At 39.3% G+C, this 18,382-nt stretch overlaps 1 protein-coding gene across 4 annotated transcripts in view; it reads left to right on the top strand.

Moving 5' to 3' along the window:
* LOC148024264 (pentatricopeptide repeat-containing protein At4g04370-like) overlaps positions 1–17,143 on the top strand; it is a 56,140-nt gene extending 38,997 nt beyond the window's left edge. For 2 of the 4 annotated variants that reach the window (XM_087693873.1, XM_087693865.1), the window contains exon 6: positions 11,145–12,124. The gene's annotated coding sequence lies outside the window, so the exon portion shown is untranslated. Of the gene's footprint in view, positions 1–11,144; positions 12,127–17,008 lie in introns of those variants that run through there. The other 2 variants (XM_087693872.1, XM_087693871.1) reach the window with 2 other exon arrangements.
* Positions 17,144–18,382: the final 1,239 nt, after the last annotated feature.

The following is an 18,382-nucleotide window of genomic DNA, read 5'->3' as shown; positions in this document are numbered from 1 at the left end:
AACAAATACATGCTGTCTCAGTCCTGAAATCTGTTGCAGAATATTCTGTCATCAGAATTTGGCAAATCCGACATCACCATTGCGTCCGGAGTGTGCAAAAACCCCAATTTAGACTCTTATCTTGCCTGAATCGAGTTCCGAATGCCCGAGATATGACAAAAAGAGTAATTTTTGGGCCAAATTTTGAAACAGGCGCAAAAATTACGTGAACTGGCTGGGGGGGTCTGCTGTTCCACGTGTCAACAATGGGGTCCAAAGGGGGCACAAATGGGGGCCAAAGAAGGCCTACACCAAGCCTCAGCAAGCCTTGATAGGCTGGAAGCAAGATCCAGGTGAAGGAACCTCCAAGAGGTGTGAGCTATGGTTGCCCACAACCTGTGAAAACTCTGTTTACCTAGACCTGTGGATTGAAATAAAACTCTGAAATAATGAAGCAATACCTCAATGTCAATGCCCTGATGGTGCCTCAATAGGCCAAGAAGAAGCTCGGGAAGCCGGGGAGTGATGGGAGCTCAAGAGAATGAGCTATGGCTGCCGGAAAGGAGACCCAATGCGAGTGTGGAGTCAATGGGAAGTTGAGAATGCCACGAGCCAAGCTTAAGAGTCAGGAAGCCGTGCTCTGATACCAGTTGAAAGGTGAGAAGGATCGAAGCTTGCACTCGAGAGCTATGGCGGGAGAGAGCAAGAAAAAGAGAAACAAGAAATGGGAACTCCAACAGTCACAATGTGTGACCGGGCCTTCCTTTATTCAAACTGTCACTAAAAGAATAAAGAATAAAGTGACGGTGACGGGCGCCCGCCACCTGCAATGTGCAGTGGTGGTGACTGTCAGTGTAGTAATACACGGGCGGCTAGGCAGAGGCGCCTTTACCCCCAACATCGATGAGATAGAAGATCGCATCACATGAGGAGGAGGCAACGGGTGGAGCTAGCAAGTATATTGGTCTCGATTATGCTTTATGCTGACGATATTATTCTAGTCTCTGAATCATATGAGGGTCTATCACCTACACTCTTCGGTCTCTATGTCAATGAGAGAGAAGATCACATCATACGAGGAGGAGGCGATGGGGTGGAGTTAGCGAGTATATTGGTCTCTATTATGCTTTATGCTGACGATATCGTTTTGGTCTTTGAATCGCATGAGGGTCTACGGTAACATCTCCATGCGCTTCATGACTTTTGTACACAGCGTGGGTTGATGGTTAATCTTGAGAAAACCAAGATCTTGATCTTCCACACATTAGCCCCAATGAGGAGAAGATTAGTCTTCACCCTATGAGTTGGATAGGTGGAGGTTGTGGACTCGTATGTCTACCTAGGGGTCACTTTCACTACATCTTGTAGGAGATTTACGATGGCACAAGCAGCCAGAGATTGACTCATGCGAGGATACGTAGCATTGGCCATGATGGAGAGAGAGTGCCACCAGGCACACTTCTAAGAGCCTCGAACACAAAGGTGGCTATTTGACACATTGGTCACACCAACCATGATGTATGGTGCACCCATTTGGACCCCTGGCTTGGCTATATACCTATGGACATAGATCGAGAGACCACAGATCATCATGCTCTCATGGATGATCTGCAGCAAACCATCATTACCACATGAGATTATCAAAGTGGAGTTTGTTGCACTCCCCATGTGTTAGAAATCAAGCTCCACCCCGTCTCTCTTTATGTCTGTGTGACTTACTGACATTAGCTGGATACAGCTGTACATGTGTGTGCCATTGAATAAGTTAGTGTAGACTTGATCTAACCATAGTTAGATGATGGTTAGTAAAACCTAGTGTAAGTCTCACTTTCAGTTTTTTAGTCGAGTAATGGAATAATGAAGAAGAAGAAGATGAGCTGATGCTTAGGGTTTATGCTCCACTTTTTGTCTCTCCCTCTCTTCCAATATGGTATTAGAGCCATGCTAGGTGGGCTCTCTGGAGTAGGAGACAGTGAAGAAGACCTGAAGAAAGTGAAGATCCAGGGTTCTCTGAAGACAGGCAGGCTGCCATTGTTCATTGGAAAGGTATGCACTGGTTCACTGTGGTTCCCATTGGTCAAGTGGGAGGTCTGATTTGGGTGCAATAGAGTGCACATCAAGCATTAGAACAACCAAGATTTGCTGCTGTTGTAGCAGCCCCTACCTGCATGTTTGCGCTTGTTGTCAATGCAGGTTGTTGTGGCTGGGCAGAACACAATGAAGGCCTATTGAAGCTCTCTAATGCTTGAAAAACCATCGTAGAAGGTCATTGATGGGATCTAGACACAAATGCTTGCCTATTGAGCTCTCCATTGAGCTATAACAGTGAATTGCAGACCTGGAAACAGTCTTGAACTGCTGTATACAGGGTATATATAGCATATACCTTACATTGGAAAGGATTTAGAGCTCTTGGACATGTCTGGAAGACTTCATTAGAGCATAGGTATGCTCAAGGAGACATGTACATTGGTTTTCATGCTTATGGACTGAAGTTTGCTGACAAAAACACTCAGATCTGGAGGCATTTACTTGGCTGGAAAACTGTCATAAATCTGTAGACAGCAAGCATTGTTTACACTTGAGGCATTACATGACATTGCTTGGTTCATGTCAAATGTATGACTTGGGATATGTCTATTGAATGTCTGGAGGACTAAGACAAGCATTAAATACTACTAAAAACTGAAGTCTGGAGCTGGAAATTAATGCAGTTACACTGTCTTGGCTGGGTACAAACTGTAAATGCAATCTATGACTTGACTTCTTGAAGACAAGAGTGTCTATGGTTGTATGTATGGTCATTTATTGACCCCAACATACAGTAGCACATGTATGAAGTGGTTTGAGGACTCTTTGAGCTAAAATACATCTTGGTTTGGCTGAGTATTTGCTGACTGCAACTTGCAGGCAAGATATTTGACACTTGTACTTGATGTATATGCGTTGATATGTGCCCGAATGATCATGTATGGAATCCTACATGTACTAGCATATGTCTGTGAGCTTTTGGGACATTTATGACATGCATACATCTCGGTTTTGGTTGTAAATTAGCTGCTGGTCATTCATAGCCTGCAAAATTCAGACTGCATATTTACTTGACTGCAGTGAGGTTGCATGAGACAGAGTTAAAGCAACTACATGGTCTATGTATTGACTGATGTACCTACGGGTTATGCCACATGTTTGTGGATGGTTTTGAATGTTGATGGGCTGAAATACCCTGGTTTTAACAGTGAATTTGTTGCAGAAAACTATCATAAACAATCAAGGACTGTAGTTGGTCAATGAGACTTGTTGGCTTGTAGGTAGTCGACATTGTCTATTGCAACATGGCAAATGCACAGGGCATTGACAACATTATCCAGATTGTTGGTGAGAAGTTGGATAATAAGAATTTTGCCTTGTGGAAATTCAGAATGAAGAACTTTTTGGTTGGCAGAGGATATTGGGATCTATGCACCGGTGATGAAGCTGAACCTGAATTGCCTGAATGGCTGACACACAATCAAAGAAGAGCTCATAAACAGTGGATAGAGAGAGCATGTAAAGTGCTACATTGGTTTTCCTTATGTATATCTGATGCTATGGCAATACAGATCACTGGATGTGATTCCCCGAAGGATGCTTGGGACATACTCATGAAGAACTATGGAAATGTAACTCATGAACGAAAGATTCAGCTGAAACAAAATTTAACAATACGTCTAGGAATGGCAGAAGCATCCAAGCTTCCACGACGGAGATTAAGACCATAGCGGACCAGCTTTCAAGCATGTTAAGAATAGTTCGAGACCTTTGCAGTTAGTGCACTCTCATGTTTAGGGTCCGTCTTATAATTCTTCGTTTGGACGTGCTCATTACTATATATCCTTCATTAATGATTTTAGCAGATACACTTGGCTGTACATATTGAAACATAAAGATGAAGTGTTTGATGCATTCAAAGACTTCATGAAGTATGCTGAAAATGAGTTGGGCTGCTATATTTCTTGTCTTAGGTTAGATGGAGGCGGAGAATATGTCTCGCGGGAGCTTGACAAATATCTTGCAAAGTATGGGATCAGAAGACAACTTAGTTGTAGCTATACACTGCAGCAAAACGGTGTAGCAGAGAGGAAAAATAGGGTACTGATGAAGTCAGCTAGAGCTATGCTGAATGAAAAGTGTTTGCCTAATGCTTACTGGGCTGAAGTAGTGGTGATTGCTGTATATGTGCTGAATAGAACCCCTTCAGCAGGGATTCATGATGTAATACCTTATGAGAGGTTGTATGGTCATAAGCTTGACATTAGGCACTTAAAGGTCTTTGGCTGCATTGCGTACGTGCATATTTTAGATAAAAAGAGGAAGAAATTGGATCCTAAGGCTGTCAAGAGCGTGTTTTTGGGTTATGCACAGGATAGAAAGGCCTATAAATGCTATGTGCCGTCTACTCATGAGACATTGATAAGCAGAGATGTTGTCTTTGACGAGTTGGCCTCTTGGTATGGGAATCTAGTTGCAGTGGCTACTCATGGATCAGTCAACACAAGTAATGCTGAAAAAAACCCCTTCATATAGTACATCTATGAGTGGTCCACAAGTGATGTGTCATCTACAGTGAGTCCTTGGTCAGGACGGTTACGGAATTGCACTCCTACGTCCATTGACACAGACATGTCAGTGAGGGGGAGATTGGATAAGGGAAAAGAAAAGATGTTTGAGAATGTAAGAGGTCCACTTATTGCAAGTTATGAGTCGTCCAGTAGTGATAGCTTGGACAGTGAGTTGGGGATTCCTTCTATTATGACGCCTGGTGCAAGGTAGAATCAGTATGTATTGCCTCATGAGAGGCAAGCTCAGAGTGAGCCACAGTTGAGGAGGTCAGAAAGGGTCAGAATACTAATTTATAGGTTCATATACACTAGATATTCAGCCCGTCATTACGCCTATATGACTAAGGTGACAGGTTTCAAAGAACCCACTAAGTTTGATGAGGCAGTTGCAGATGAGAACCAGTGTGTTGCCATGGATAAAGAGTATTCAGCTTTGGCTGAAAATGGAACATGGGATTTGGTTTAGTTGCCTAAAGGCAAAGTCCCCATTGGCTGCAAATGGGTGTACAAGGTTAAATGCAAGTCGGATGGGTCATTAGAACGCTATAAGGCCAGGCTGGTCACAAAAGGATATGCACAACAGTATGGCCTTGACTATGAGAAGACTTTCAGCCTTGTAGCTAAAATGGCAACAGTCAGAACAGTCATTGCATTGGTAGCGGCTAAAGGTTGGAAGTTATGGCAAATGGATGTAAAAAATGTATTTCTGAATGGTGACTTACAGGAAGAAGTTTATATGGAGCAACCTGAAGGCTATGTGCATTCGGATTTTCCGACACATATATGCAAGCTGAAAAGGGCATTATATGGGCTGAAACAGTCACCCAGAGCGTGTAATGCTCGAATTACAGCAACATGGATTTAGATTGGGTGATGCAAATCACAATTTATTTGTGAAGAAGATAGATCATGGCTATGTGTTTCTGGTTGTCTATGTCAATGATTTAATCATTACTTGAGATGATGAGAGCGGGATTGCTGAAATAAAGTCATTGTTGCAGGCTAAATTCAAAGTCAAAGATCTTGGTGAGCTAAAATATTTTCTGGGAATTGAGGTAGTGCCTACGTCTCAAAGCATATGGTTATCACAGAAGCAGTATGCTTATGACATGTTACAGAAGTATGGTATGGCTGAATGTAAGGCTATGGATACACCCCTAGACCAAAATGTCAAGCTGCAGATTGATGTTGGGAATGAGATAGAGAATGTTACCATGTATAGACAGATGGTGGGCAGCTTAATCTACCTGACTATTACTCGACCTGACTTGAGCTATGCTGTGGGACTGATCAGTCAATTCATGCTTAAGCCTCGCAAACCGCATTTGGATGCAATCAGGAGAATCATGAGATATGTAAAGAATACAACAGATTATGGGGGGTTTTATGCATATCGGAAACCCCTTGACTTAACCAGTGGATATGCATTTGGATTGGGCAGCAGCATGATCAGTTGGCAAAGTAAAAAACAGCCTATAGTTGCATTGTCTAGTATAGAAGCTGAGTACAGGGGTGTGACCTTAGCGGCCTGTGAAGCTGTTTGGTTACTGAAGTTACTGAATGACTTAGGGATACACTTGGATAGTAAAGTGAAGTTACATTGTGATAATATGAGTAGTGTGATACTTGCAAGCAATCCCGTCTACCATGCAAGATCTAAACGTATTGAATTACATTACCATTTCATCAGAGAAATGGTACCAACAGAGCAGATTGACTTGATGTATGTGAGGACTGAAGACCAGGTAGCGGATATCTTTACCAAATCACTTGATAAAGAAAAGTTCATCTATTTTAGGGAGCTCTTGGAGTATTGCAAATGGTTTGAGGTTGAGGGGGAGTGCTAGAAATCAAGCTCCACTTCGTCTCTCTTTATGTTTGTGTGACTTACCGACATTAGCTAGATACAGTTGTACATGTGTGTGCCATTGAATAAGTCAGTGTAGACTTGATCTAACCATAGCTAGATGATGGTTAGTAAAACCTAGTGTAAGTCTCACTTTCAGTTTTTTAGTCGAGTAATGGAATAATGAAGAAGAAGAAGATGAGCTGATGCTTAGGGGTTATGCTTCACTCTCTGTCTCTCCCTCTCTTCCAATACCATGATGATGGAGGCTGTTTTTCATAATATCAGCTTCATACATAGAGTATGGGACATGCACCCAAATAAGCTGCCTAGCAGAGCCTTCGAGGCTTGTAAGCAAGTAGCTGAGGCAGGACAAGAGACCTTCATGGTACACACAGGTCGAGCAATGGCTTACAAGATATGGAATCGACATGGACCATCTGCTCCCCCCCTTTCAATATGACCCTAACCCTCCCTTCATATACCTCTCCCACTTAGAGAGGAACTTGGTCATGCAGTAGGACCTTTACCGGTTGTACCTACAGCATACATGGATCTCACCAAGACAACCCCTCCTCCCAAAAATATCATGCTACAAAGACCACTTCATGAAGACTACAGCAGATGGCTTCATTGAGAGACTTGGATGCCTAGATGTATACATGCCGCATGAGAGATGGGTAGCCATTGGCCACAACTCAAGGTATCCTCCCATCAGCTTGAGATTTAGACCGGGAGGGTAGCCCACATTCCCCAAGTGGATGCAGGCTATGCTAGGAGGAGGTGGATAGCAAGGAGCGTTACATCTATAGATGCAGAGCCTACATCGCAGTCTGAGCTAGGTACCCCCTACTATTTGGAGGAGACACTTCCCTCAGACTAGTCATGGAGTCTCCACATGAGCGCCACCTAGGCCAGTTCCTAGTTGAGATTTAGAGGCTGTGTATATCACTACTACAACGTGGCACATCACAAAAAGGGGGATGCCAATCATAGCTCACTGATCTCTTCCAGACTGTGACCACACACACAGCACCCATACAAAGAGGGTGACAATCTAGAGAGCTAAGGAGATTAGAGCAACATGTGGCCCGTGGATACAGCGACACAAATACTACATCAAAGGGATATAAGGGAGATCCACTAACGACATGAGCAACAACTAACAGAGTTGAGAGCCCAATCCAGAAACTACCCTCATACTATTTCATTTGGGATGTATGACATACTGTATCCACCAATCTTGACTAGATGGAACTAGATATAGGGATATCATTCAGCCACATAGCTAGACATATACTACCTCATCCTCCCACTATATCCCTATATGAGCACTATTTTGGTTTTGCACATCACCTTAGCTTCTTTTCACAATATCTCACTTACCATCTTTTAGCATGCCACACTTTGATATCCAATGATGACCGGCATTGTACATTTTTCTGTCTCATAGGCCGATTTCGGTCTCAACAAACATTAATATTTCTCTCTCTCTCTCTCTCTCTCTCTCTCTCTCCATTTCCAATAGGAGGCTTAGGGAAGGCTCTTTAGGACAGACAACTTAGTCGATGAAGAAACCTTTACCATTGATGGAAGCTTATCTTCTTGTTGGAATTGGGCCTTGTTTGTGGGAAGAGAAAATAGCTGATAGGCATGCCTAGCAAGGCATACTTGCACATGGAGGACGATCTTTGTAGATGTAGTTGTTGAAGTCTCATCTAGTAAGTTTCACATAAGCCTTCTCTGCTTGGTATTGCTTTTGGGTGTTCTTCAAGAGGAACGGTGGTCCTTGGTAGCTTGGAATGTTTGATCCACCAATTTAGTATCCTGTATTATCTTGCATTCACCTGGTGAAGATATGAGAGTACATGCAGTTGTGTGCTTGAAAATAAATAAAAGAGCTCAGTTGACATAAGTAGCACTTGTCTGAATTTAGTTGAGTAGATTTTGATCCTTGTTGCCGCTGCTAGACAATCATTGCTTGGAAGTGTGCAGGTTTTGCCTACTTAGTTCTATTTATATACATTCATTGAAAGCACTTTTTATTTATGTACACATTTACAAGGTATGGTTCCATATCACTCTGAGATGATGAAAGCCAATTGTAGAACTCACTGTTCAGGATTATACTTGGCATAGCACAGGCATCAAAGAGTTATGGCACCTTTGGTAGCAGAGATAAATATTTTGCAACATCGAGTAGTACATCTCTGTGAGAGAGTGCAATGAAAGAGGAACATGAACATGGAGAGAAATGGTGAAGAGAAAAGACAGCAGGAATAAAAGAGAAATGTGCACTAAATTTGAAAAGAATGTTGTGTTGAATACAGAGAGAAGATTGATTAGTCCCTACACGCAGCCCACAGCATCAGTGAGGGCCTCAGATCAGGCTTATGAAGAAAGGCGGCACCAGAGATGGAGAAAATGTTGGAGTCCGAGTGTGCACCTCCAGTAGAAAGCAAGAGAATGATATGCCCCAGCCAGCCCATCTACTATGTGCAGCAAATTGGCCGACTATTGCAATAAATTGTAAGAAGTGGGTGCATTGATGGAAGCGTAGAAGACTGCTATAATAGACTGTACAACACGAGAGAGGAGAGAAAACAAAAGAACACTGCGAAGGGAGAACTCAGAGATATGCTTGGGAAATGGAATCCATATACCAAACACGAGACAACTGCGTACAACGTGAGTCGTTGGCTACATGGGCACTCTCTAAGAGGGCATGCAATCTACAACTGATGAATGAATGACTATGGAGGAGGGAACCTAAATATATAGGCCAAACATATTCCTTAAATGTGATCAGGTCAACCAGCAATAAATGCTACAAACACCATACAAGTGGCACATAAAAGATATCTAAAATCACTACAATGTTTTGCCCACTACTGTGCATGCTCACTAATGAGTTGACAAAATTGCTAATACTCTCTCTCAGTTCATGGGTGATCTGATATAAGACCATCATACAATGATACACTCATCATACTTCATACAACAAAGACCACTAGAATAGGACCTTGGATACCCAAGTAGTGGGTGATCAAGCCACCACCAAGATGCCTCAGAAAGAACCTGATATCGATGTCAATCATACTAGCTCCTGAAAATAGAGAGGAACCATGACAGCTCTCTATGTCTGTCAACAATACCCCGCAATAGCATACTTGACCATCCTGTCACCAAAGCCTGTGAGCATACATGAACATAGATTCTTCGCCTTTGGCCAAAGACTGGCAAGGGGTCCCCTCATATGAGCTCGGACTCTTTGTCGAGTAACAGCCCATCATGACCTTGGATGCCAATCCCAGCTCTAGGATTTCAAATACTAGACTTCAATTGATGCAGAAGGGAAGTCTCTCTGGATCCTTTACACATGTATGCATGTATAGATGAGGCTCGCTTGCCTCACCTCACTACCCTCTCACACTCTCTCTCTGGCACTAGAGAGTCAGATGAGTACATTATCAATAGTAGAAAGCAACAGGAGGGGCTGCCAAGCCCTTTGCTTGATTTGAAGAAGATGATCCCTTTTGTGCCTTGGCCTTCGCCCTCACTGGAGGATCCAAGTCGAAGTCAATGTCTTAGTCTCTCATCTCGTGCTATCGTCTAGCATCCACATTGACATGTAGAGCTACGTATTGGGGCTGACTATTATAACCTTGTACCTTCAGCCATTGCAATCACATTGTTCCTTCTCTCACTTATGTTCTCCACTATGAGTCTTCTTCTCTCCCCGTTCACTTTCCTTTTCCATTGTGCACTCTCACATGGTATCAGAGCCACGCATGGGAGTTGGAGATCTTCGAAGAGGAGCAACCTATCCACAGTATGTTTTATGCTCTACTTGCGACATAGCTGCCATTCAACTTGCGTTTTGTGCAGAATCGAGTCAATCATCTAGGCAATCATTATTTGAACTAGATAGACCTGAGAGGCACTTATAGACTAGGGCAGCATCATTTGTGTACAGGGCGGTGTGTTTTTCAGCCAATTTAGGCTATTTTTCTAGGTAGGTGGCATTATCTTTGGTGGAGAGGTCTATTTACTGCTGTGTGGGTCTTTTATGACCTGACAATTATTTACTTGTGCTTGGTGATGTGAGACGAGTGTACTTTTTGTCTCCACTATGATCTTGGTTTTTGCAGGTGGACGAGTTCTTACTAACTAGATACCATTCAACCCTTATGATCCGAATTTACATGTACCTTAGAGAGACTCAACTATATCCTACTTTATGTAGATGATTTATTGATTGTTGGCTCAAATTTTGTTGCAGAAATTAAGACCCAGCTTTGTGCCACTTTTGAAATGATTGATCTTGGTTTATTGTCTTATTTCCTGGGGATGGAGGTAGTTCATTCTAAGGGTTGTATTTTTGTGTCTCAGCAAAAATACGCTCTTCAACCTAGTGGAAAAGTACTGCTCGAATCAAACACGGCATGTAGCCACTCTACTTGATCCCACTATCTACTTGTCTAAAGATGCCCTAGGATATCCCTTTGATGAGCACACCTATAGATGTGTTATTTGTAGTAGGGAAACTTCTTTGGCTAATTCATACTAGACTAGATTTAGTTTATTTAGTCAGTTTACTTAATTAATATTTCACTGCACCTCACATGTCACCTTGGATTGCTTGTTTGTGTGTTTTGAGATATGTTTGGTTTATCTATGCTTATGGTTTGACTTACGGCTTCCATTTACGTTTGCAGGGCTACACTGATTCAAATTGGGCAGGAGACCCCGACACCCTGTGTTCCCACGACAGCTATCTCTTTACCTTGGACACGATTTCCGTTTCTTGGTCAAGTTGTAAATAGAATACGGTGGTAGCTTTCATGGGCGAGGCTGAGTATCGAGCGTTTGATGGTACCACTGAGACCATCTACTTGAGATGTCTACTGGCCACACTTCATTTTTCATGTGACTCTCCTACCATCGTCTATTGCAACAACCAAAGTGTTATTGTCATAATCCAATCACACTATAGATGCGGTATATGAAAGTCCACTTTCACTTCACCAGAGAGCAGGTTGAGCTAGGCAGTATATACCTAAAGTTTATACTATCATCTAATAACTATACGTATATATTGACCAAAGTGGTCAACCAGCCGATGTTAGAGCATATTCTACCCAGGATTTGGCCTAGGTACATCTTCCCCTACTTCTTTAGCTTAACAAAAGAGAGTGTAGACCTCCAGCTTTTTCTTCCAGTTTGAGAGGGAATGGCTTTTTTCTCTTGGTGGTGATAGGATGGTTTTACATTCTTTGATTCAGATGTTTGATATTTTGTACTTTTCTATTCTCATCTGCACTATCAAGATGATGTGATTGTAAAAGGGCATTGGATAAGTGAACAATTCTCCTATTACGAGGACATTGTTCAATGGCATTGTTACATAGGATTTTTATTAGCATAGACCCTTTTGTATAACTCCAGTGCATTAGTATTTTATTTATGTAAATATACATCTTTGCACATTTATTTATTTTCGGACTTTTAAGTGGTCAACTCCAGATTCACCATATTTTTGGCATTACACATGGCAATCTCTAAGGCAACTTGTCTAGCTTACTCTCTACACATCTTTTTTTGCCTCTCTACATACCCACCATATTTGCTTTACCCACCTTTCCTTCATTATTGACACCTAGTAATGGTAGAGATAGCTTGCTTGTTTTGTGAAGGACTTAGATTGGATTATTCTTTTGTTGTTAGTCTTCTATCTGTCAATCATCGCAACCCATATTTTTTTAACAAACACTAAAAAAAAAAGGGAAAAAAAGTTCATTGTGGTTCCATCTGCCTTTGCAAGACTTGGTAGGCCACTGGGCAGCTAATGTGAATCCTTTGTCCAAGCCTTGGCTTCTCTAGGGTGACCACTTGAACTTCCTTGGTAAGATAACCACCACCTATGTAGTCTTGGTAAGCCACTAGGTAGCCCACATGCACTCTTTGTTCAATGCCATGGTTGATTTAGGATGGGACGCCTTGGGGTGAAAACAAAAGCATACACACTTTGGGTTAGACTTCCTTTTTAGCTCATTTTTTGGCCCAAGAGGGGATGTTAAGCTAAAATATGCATTACATGTTGATTAGCCTCTTGAATAGCCCAAAATGCTGACCATTGAGGATCCAAAACTTTTTGTAAATAGGCATGCTATCCTCCATCCAATCCCAATCTCGTTTTTGCATGTTTCAAGTGATCTAACTTTATTTCCCACACCCCATTCACAGAGGACATCTCAGCAGAAGCTGTTCAACATTGTCTCTATACATTTGGCACCATCTTTAGCCTCCATTGATTTCTATTGCATTTGCTAATTAGCAACGTCGTCTATAATTGGAAACGTATTAAGTTGCTACATTTATGGTCCACTACTGCTATATATGGATTGCCACATCATCGTACTTGCGTTTTTACTACCTTCATCTTGCCCACGTCATCAGATTTGCATTTTGTTATCGTCATCCTACTAGGTCATTATCAACGGCTATGTTTGTAGTATAATAATCCTTGTAGTATAATAACTTCAATCCTTCATAAAACAATCCTTGTAGTATAATAACTTCAAGGAAAGTGGCTGCTAGGGTAAGATCCACATATGCTATATTTGTAGTTTGTTAGAAATCTTGTTACATGATCAAGTTGTTCTCAATATGAGAGAGGTTTATGGAGGCGGAGTCAAGGCCATACTGAAAGGTAGGGAGGAAGTCCGTCTTAATTTCATATCCTATGAACCTTTGTTCAAGCTATGTATACGATGAGATCTTGTGTCTTGCCTTAGGTAACTACCTAGAGGCCTCAAAGGCTCTCCTAGGTAGTCGATCTAGGTACATATTGTGTACACTATGAAGAAAGTTGATGGTTTGAAAAATGTCCTCCAACATCATAGGGGGTGCAACAAACTCTTCTCTAATGATACAACAAGAAGATGATGGGGTAGATATATGAAGTAAATATAATTACTAGTAACAACTACCATCTAGTTAGGATTAGTGGATAAAGTATGTCATGCATCCACAATGAGACACGTTTGGGGCAGCATTTGGAGCTCTTTCAAGTCCTGATAATGTTGCTAGTGGATCTCCCATATCTCTCTAGTGTAGCCTTTGTGTTTGGTACCCCTACACCTATCAGCATCATCTGATCTTGATCTCCTCAACTCTTTGGATTGTCACCTTCCTGTGTGTAGGTGCAATGTGTATAGTTACTATCTTTTTAAAAATGGTGAACAACGAATATTGCCCCCCTCTCTGCAAGGTGCCTACTTGTAGTAATGATGTGCATAGCCTTTGAATCGCAACTAGGAAGTGGACCAAGCAATGTTGGTCTAGGGAGTTTTGTTTATATCATAAACATATATATTATTAACTTTAGAGAGAGAGAGAGCATATGCATTACATTTAATTCTCATATCATCTATTGCTCTTTTTTGCTTGACTTCTACTCAAGCAGCTCCTTTGGGTTTTCAATGAGCAATTTATAGTTAGTTAGGATATGAATTCAACGAATTCCTTATCTAAGTATGAAAATTATTTAAATGATGCATCTTATGTTCAATAAAGAGCTACACAAAGTCAATATAGGCTCTTATTTTGATACAAGGTAATATAATCACAAGGGCTTGCCTTATGAAATTATATGCTTATTTGGCTATCAAAATGTAATGTATATTGCTAAGTTGTCTAAATATGGGCAATGTATGGTTCCCATTTTTTTTGCATTTCCTTCTATATTTGTATATATATGGTTCAAAAAATATGAGTGACATGTTGGTTCTTGTATTAGTGGTTTTATGTTGTACTTTGAGAATACTTCGAGTAATTTGTAAGTTATTTTGGTTTACTTTTTTATGTCTATATTGAGATCTCAATAGCAATGAATGGAGTATATTTTATTTAGTACAGGTGTAGAATTTTTCCTAAGCCGTGTATTGCAAGTTTATAGTTGGTTGTTGATGGTCGATATACATCTATGATTGCAATAGTCATATGGTTATATTTGATTGTAGTATGTAGTGCTTCCAAATTATTACTTATATTTTCCTTTACATTTGTGATGTGTATTTTAGGGTGGTGGTGTATTGTTAGTCCATGGCCTTTTGTCGATGTGTATCCTATGAACCCATTAAGGTGAACTTATTAATTCTTTGTTGTCTCTGTTTCTTAGAGAAAATATTTTGTCTTGCATGATCGTGTGGTCAACAAAGAAGATCCTTATGTTGTTGGAAGCTACAAATATTTAAGGACACAAGTAACAAAATTTTTGAATTTAGATTTGTAATACCTTGGTTCATGGTTTTCCCTCTTGCATCTAATTGTAGTCTTTCTATTTCTTTGTTGACTTCTTGGTCTAGTTTGATTTGGGATGGTTGGATCCTGGATAATTCACTATATGTATACCCTCTATATCATGTGTGTTCAAGGCTTATTTATAAATATCCTTATCTGTGAATTTTTTGTTGATAAAACATAACCCTTTTCTATTCAATATATAAGTAATCCCTTTATATGGGACCCTTTTGGATGTAAAAAATATGTAAAAATGGTATTTTAAAAATTCCTTATGTTGAACCCACATGATACATATGTTTATGATTGACCTTCCCAGGGGTTGGATAGGATATAGTAAGTAGAGATTGTTTGGGTCTTTAATGTGTGTTAATGTAGTGTATACTAGATGAGTTTTTATATGTTCAAGAGGACTGAATGCAATTGTTTCCATTGTGAGTCCTTGTGCGTGATATATTGTTCGTGTTGCAGCCGGTTGCAATGGAAATTGTGTTCGGCTTACTATGTTGTTATGGTTTAGTTCTATTTGAAACTCTTTTGCAACCGGTTGTTCGTGTTGCAGCCGGTTGCAATGGAAATTGTGTTCGGCTTACTATGTTGCTATGGTTTAGTTCTATTTGAAACTCTTTTGCAATTTGAAAAATCGGAGTCCAATTAGGAGATATGTTTGATGATCTTAGCAAATTTTTCTCGTTTCTTAACTTCATTCCTATGTGAGTAGAGATGAATTCTACCCTATTATGGTTTCATTTAGTATATTTGTTGATCCTTTACAGTATCCATAAGCACCATTAACTAGTACATCTGACACATCTATGTTGCTTCCACAAATGTCAACGTGCATGTTTTTCTTAAGTTCTAAAGTGTAATGTAGTTCGTTTGTTTTGGGTCTAGGGAAAGCTTTTTTTTAATTGCATGTGCTATGTTTCTTATCTATTACTAATAAAACTTCTACTATTTCTTCGATGTTCTTGGGAATAAACATGTTGTGGTCATCCTTTTGTTTGTTATTATAGAAACGATGGGTGATCTTTGAGGGTGACAGAGGAGTACAAACATATTTTTTATTTATAAGATTTAAATCATCATAGGATTGTGTTCCCATTCTTTTCTTATCTAGTATATTAATAAATTCTTTGTTTTGTCACATTACTTTTGTTAGCTCATATGCTTTAATATATTGATGCCAAAAGTTATACCCAACTATTGCCTTTGGATGTTGAGATTTCTTATAGATCCAACGATCTTTGATTTGACTTACTTGACATAGATCACCACAAAAAATGATATTGAGTCCTCCAAGTGGTAAAGTATGGTTACATTTATTTGTTTGTCATGTATATACCATGGTGAGCTTTATTTGGCCTACAAGTGATATCTCATGTATAACTAGTAGTTGCACATTATTGTAATGTGTTGATAAAGAATCTAATTTTTTTGTTGATAATGCACTTCCTGGCTGTAATATAAGTGGTATGTGTAGAATAGTGTAATGTTGTGCCACCAATATTATATGCAACTTTACTAGTATATGCATTGATCAAGGCAAGTGGTAAATCTATTGAGCTATCATCTTCTCTTTTGTAATGTCAAAGGAGACATTGAATTATAGTCATGAGTATGAATGTTTTTCTAGTTCTTGCACCACCTATTAGAAATATATATTTTTTATCATTTGGTTGGTGTTATAAATTAATATAGATATATCTTTCTTGTAAATTTAGATTTCGTATATCTGATGGTTATTTACTACTAAGTTTGTATATGTATGTTTTTTGCAATTTGTATTCTTAATAGTTTTTCTTTCCTTTGAAAATTTTGAGATTTAAATTATATTGTTCAAAGGGTTTGATAAGGCTAATTTTGCTCATTATACTTCATTTTGAATTGTGGGATGTGTTAGTTGTAACTTCATCTATTTTTGTAAATAATGACTTCTTTTTCTAATAGTATTAATGATTTTTATGTATATGCATTTCCAAGTTTTTTCCTAAGAGAGAAATTTTCATCATGATGGAATAGTAAGTATAGTAAACATTGGAAATAATATATTTGTGTCATCTAGAGCAAGGCATTGCAATGTTTCTTTTCTTTTTAAAAGCATGGTTCTTTTTTCTATTGGATTAGTGTTGATAAATACGAATTACCTTTGGAGCTTGGTAAGGGCATAGAAAGTGCTAAATATATATCTTGTTGTGAGATAAATTGTTGCATATTAATGAGTGTATTTGCTATATATTTAAGGCAATCTAATGTGGGCACTTTGTTTTCTTTGCAGTATGCAAATACTTTTGTAAGGATTCTATTGTTATTGCATCAAGTTTTGTAATGTAAGAGATGCAATAGCTACCTACACCATGAGGGTTCAAAATGAATTATGTATTTCTAGTTGCATCCCATAATTTTGCAATTGATAGATTGCACTTATTGATGTAAATATCTACAACTTTTCTAAAAAAAGGTATGGGTTTTGTAATTGTTGCTTGTAAGGCATGAATATAGGTTGAATCATTTAAAGACATATGTTGTAACCATTTGTCAAATGTCATATTTTCTTCTTTTTTTAATGAATTTAGTTTTATATTTATTTTCTTAGCTAGATTTTGTAATGTTACATTTGGTTGGTCAAGTAATAGCTGTGTAGTTCACATTGATGGTTTAGGAAAGTGGAATCTACATCGTTTATTTCTCTTTTTGCAAGTTGCTTGATGTTGATGTGTTTGTATTGCTATTAGATCTTCATGTAATGCATCTTTATTTTGTAATATAATTTGATTCACAAAATGAATTGTTGCTTCATGATTTTCTACATGGCATGAAGGTGCATTTTTTATCCAATTAGTCCATGGTCATGTCGACTTCCTCCACTTTGAAATTTTGTGATGAATAAGAAATTCTAAATCTTGCCATGGATTTTATGAACTTTTAATAATAGTTTTTTAATTTGCTTAAAACGATGTGCATAATAGCAAGATGTTGTAATAGGTTCGTCTTTTATGATAAGATGAATGTGTTTCTAATGCGTCTTGTGTAATATCAGGGTTAAGTTCTTGCAAGCATTTCATTAGATGTTCCTAATGTTTTTTTGCAGATGAGAATGTGACAAAGAAAGTAGGTGGGTCTAGTTGATGTATCATTGCAAACACATTTTTTAAAAGTTTATGTTTATAATTTGGTGATGTTCTTAATGCTCCAAAGTCTTTGCATCCTATTTTAGAACCTAAGAGTCATTCTATATTGGTGCTATTGGCCATGTCTTGAGCACACAAATTTGATCCTTAGAGCTTATCTTCATCCAAGAGTGAAGGATGGAGCTAGATCATCTGAGCCTTCCTCTACCTCTACACTAGTTATTACCCATGAGCTCACGTTCCTTTATATCCATGCGTTGGAGTCTTCTTCAATGGATGCTTCATCTTTCAAGAGGCCTTAACTTATTGGCAGTGGTGCTTCGAGTCATATGAATCCAGAAGGAGATTCGCTATAGGATCTTGGTCCATCTGAGGGTCTTGTCACTATTGCTAACATTTTTTCAATGTCCATTAGTGGTGTTGGCACTTTGCCATCATTATCAACCCATTTATCGAGCTCCATTTTGGAAGTTTCATATATTCCCAACTTGGGCTTTTCACTCCTCTTTGTTCATAGCCTT

Source organism: Lygodium microphyllum, chromosome 15, assembly GCF_053477565.2.
Source record: "Lygodium microphyllum isolate KBCC chromosome 15, Lygodium_microphyllum_v1.1.10, whole genome shotgun sequence".
Classification (NCBI taxonomy): Eukaryota; Viridiplantae; Streptophyta; class Polypodiopsida; order Schizaeales; family Lygodiaceae; genus Lygodium; species Lygodium microphyllum.
Note: the sequence above shows the minus strand (reverse complement) of the source record. Positions and strands in the feature narration are given on the sequence as shown.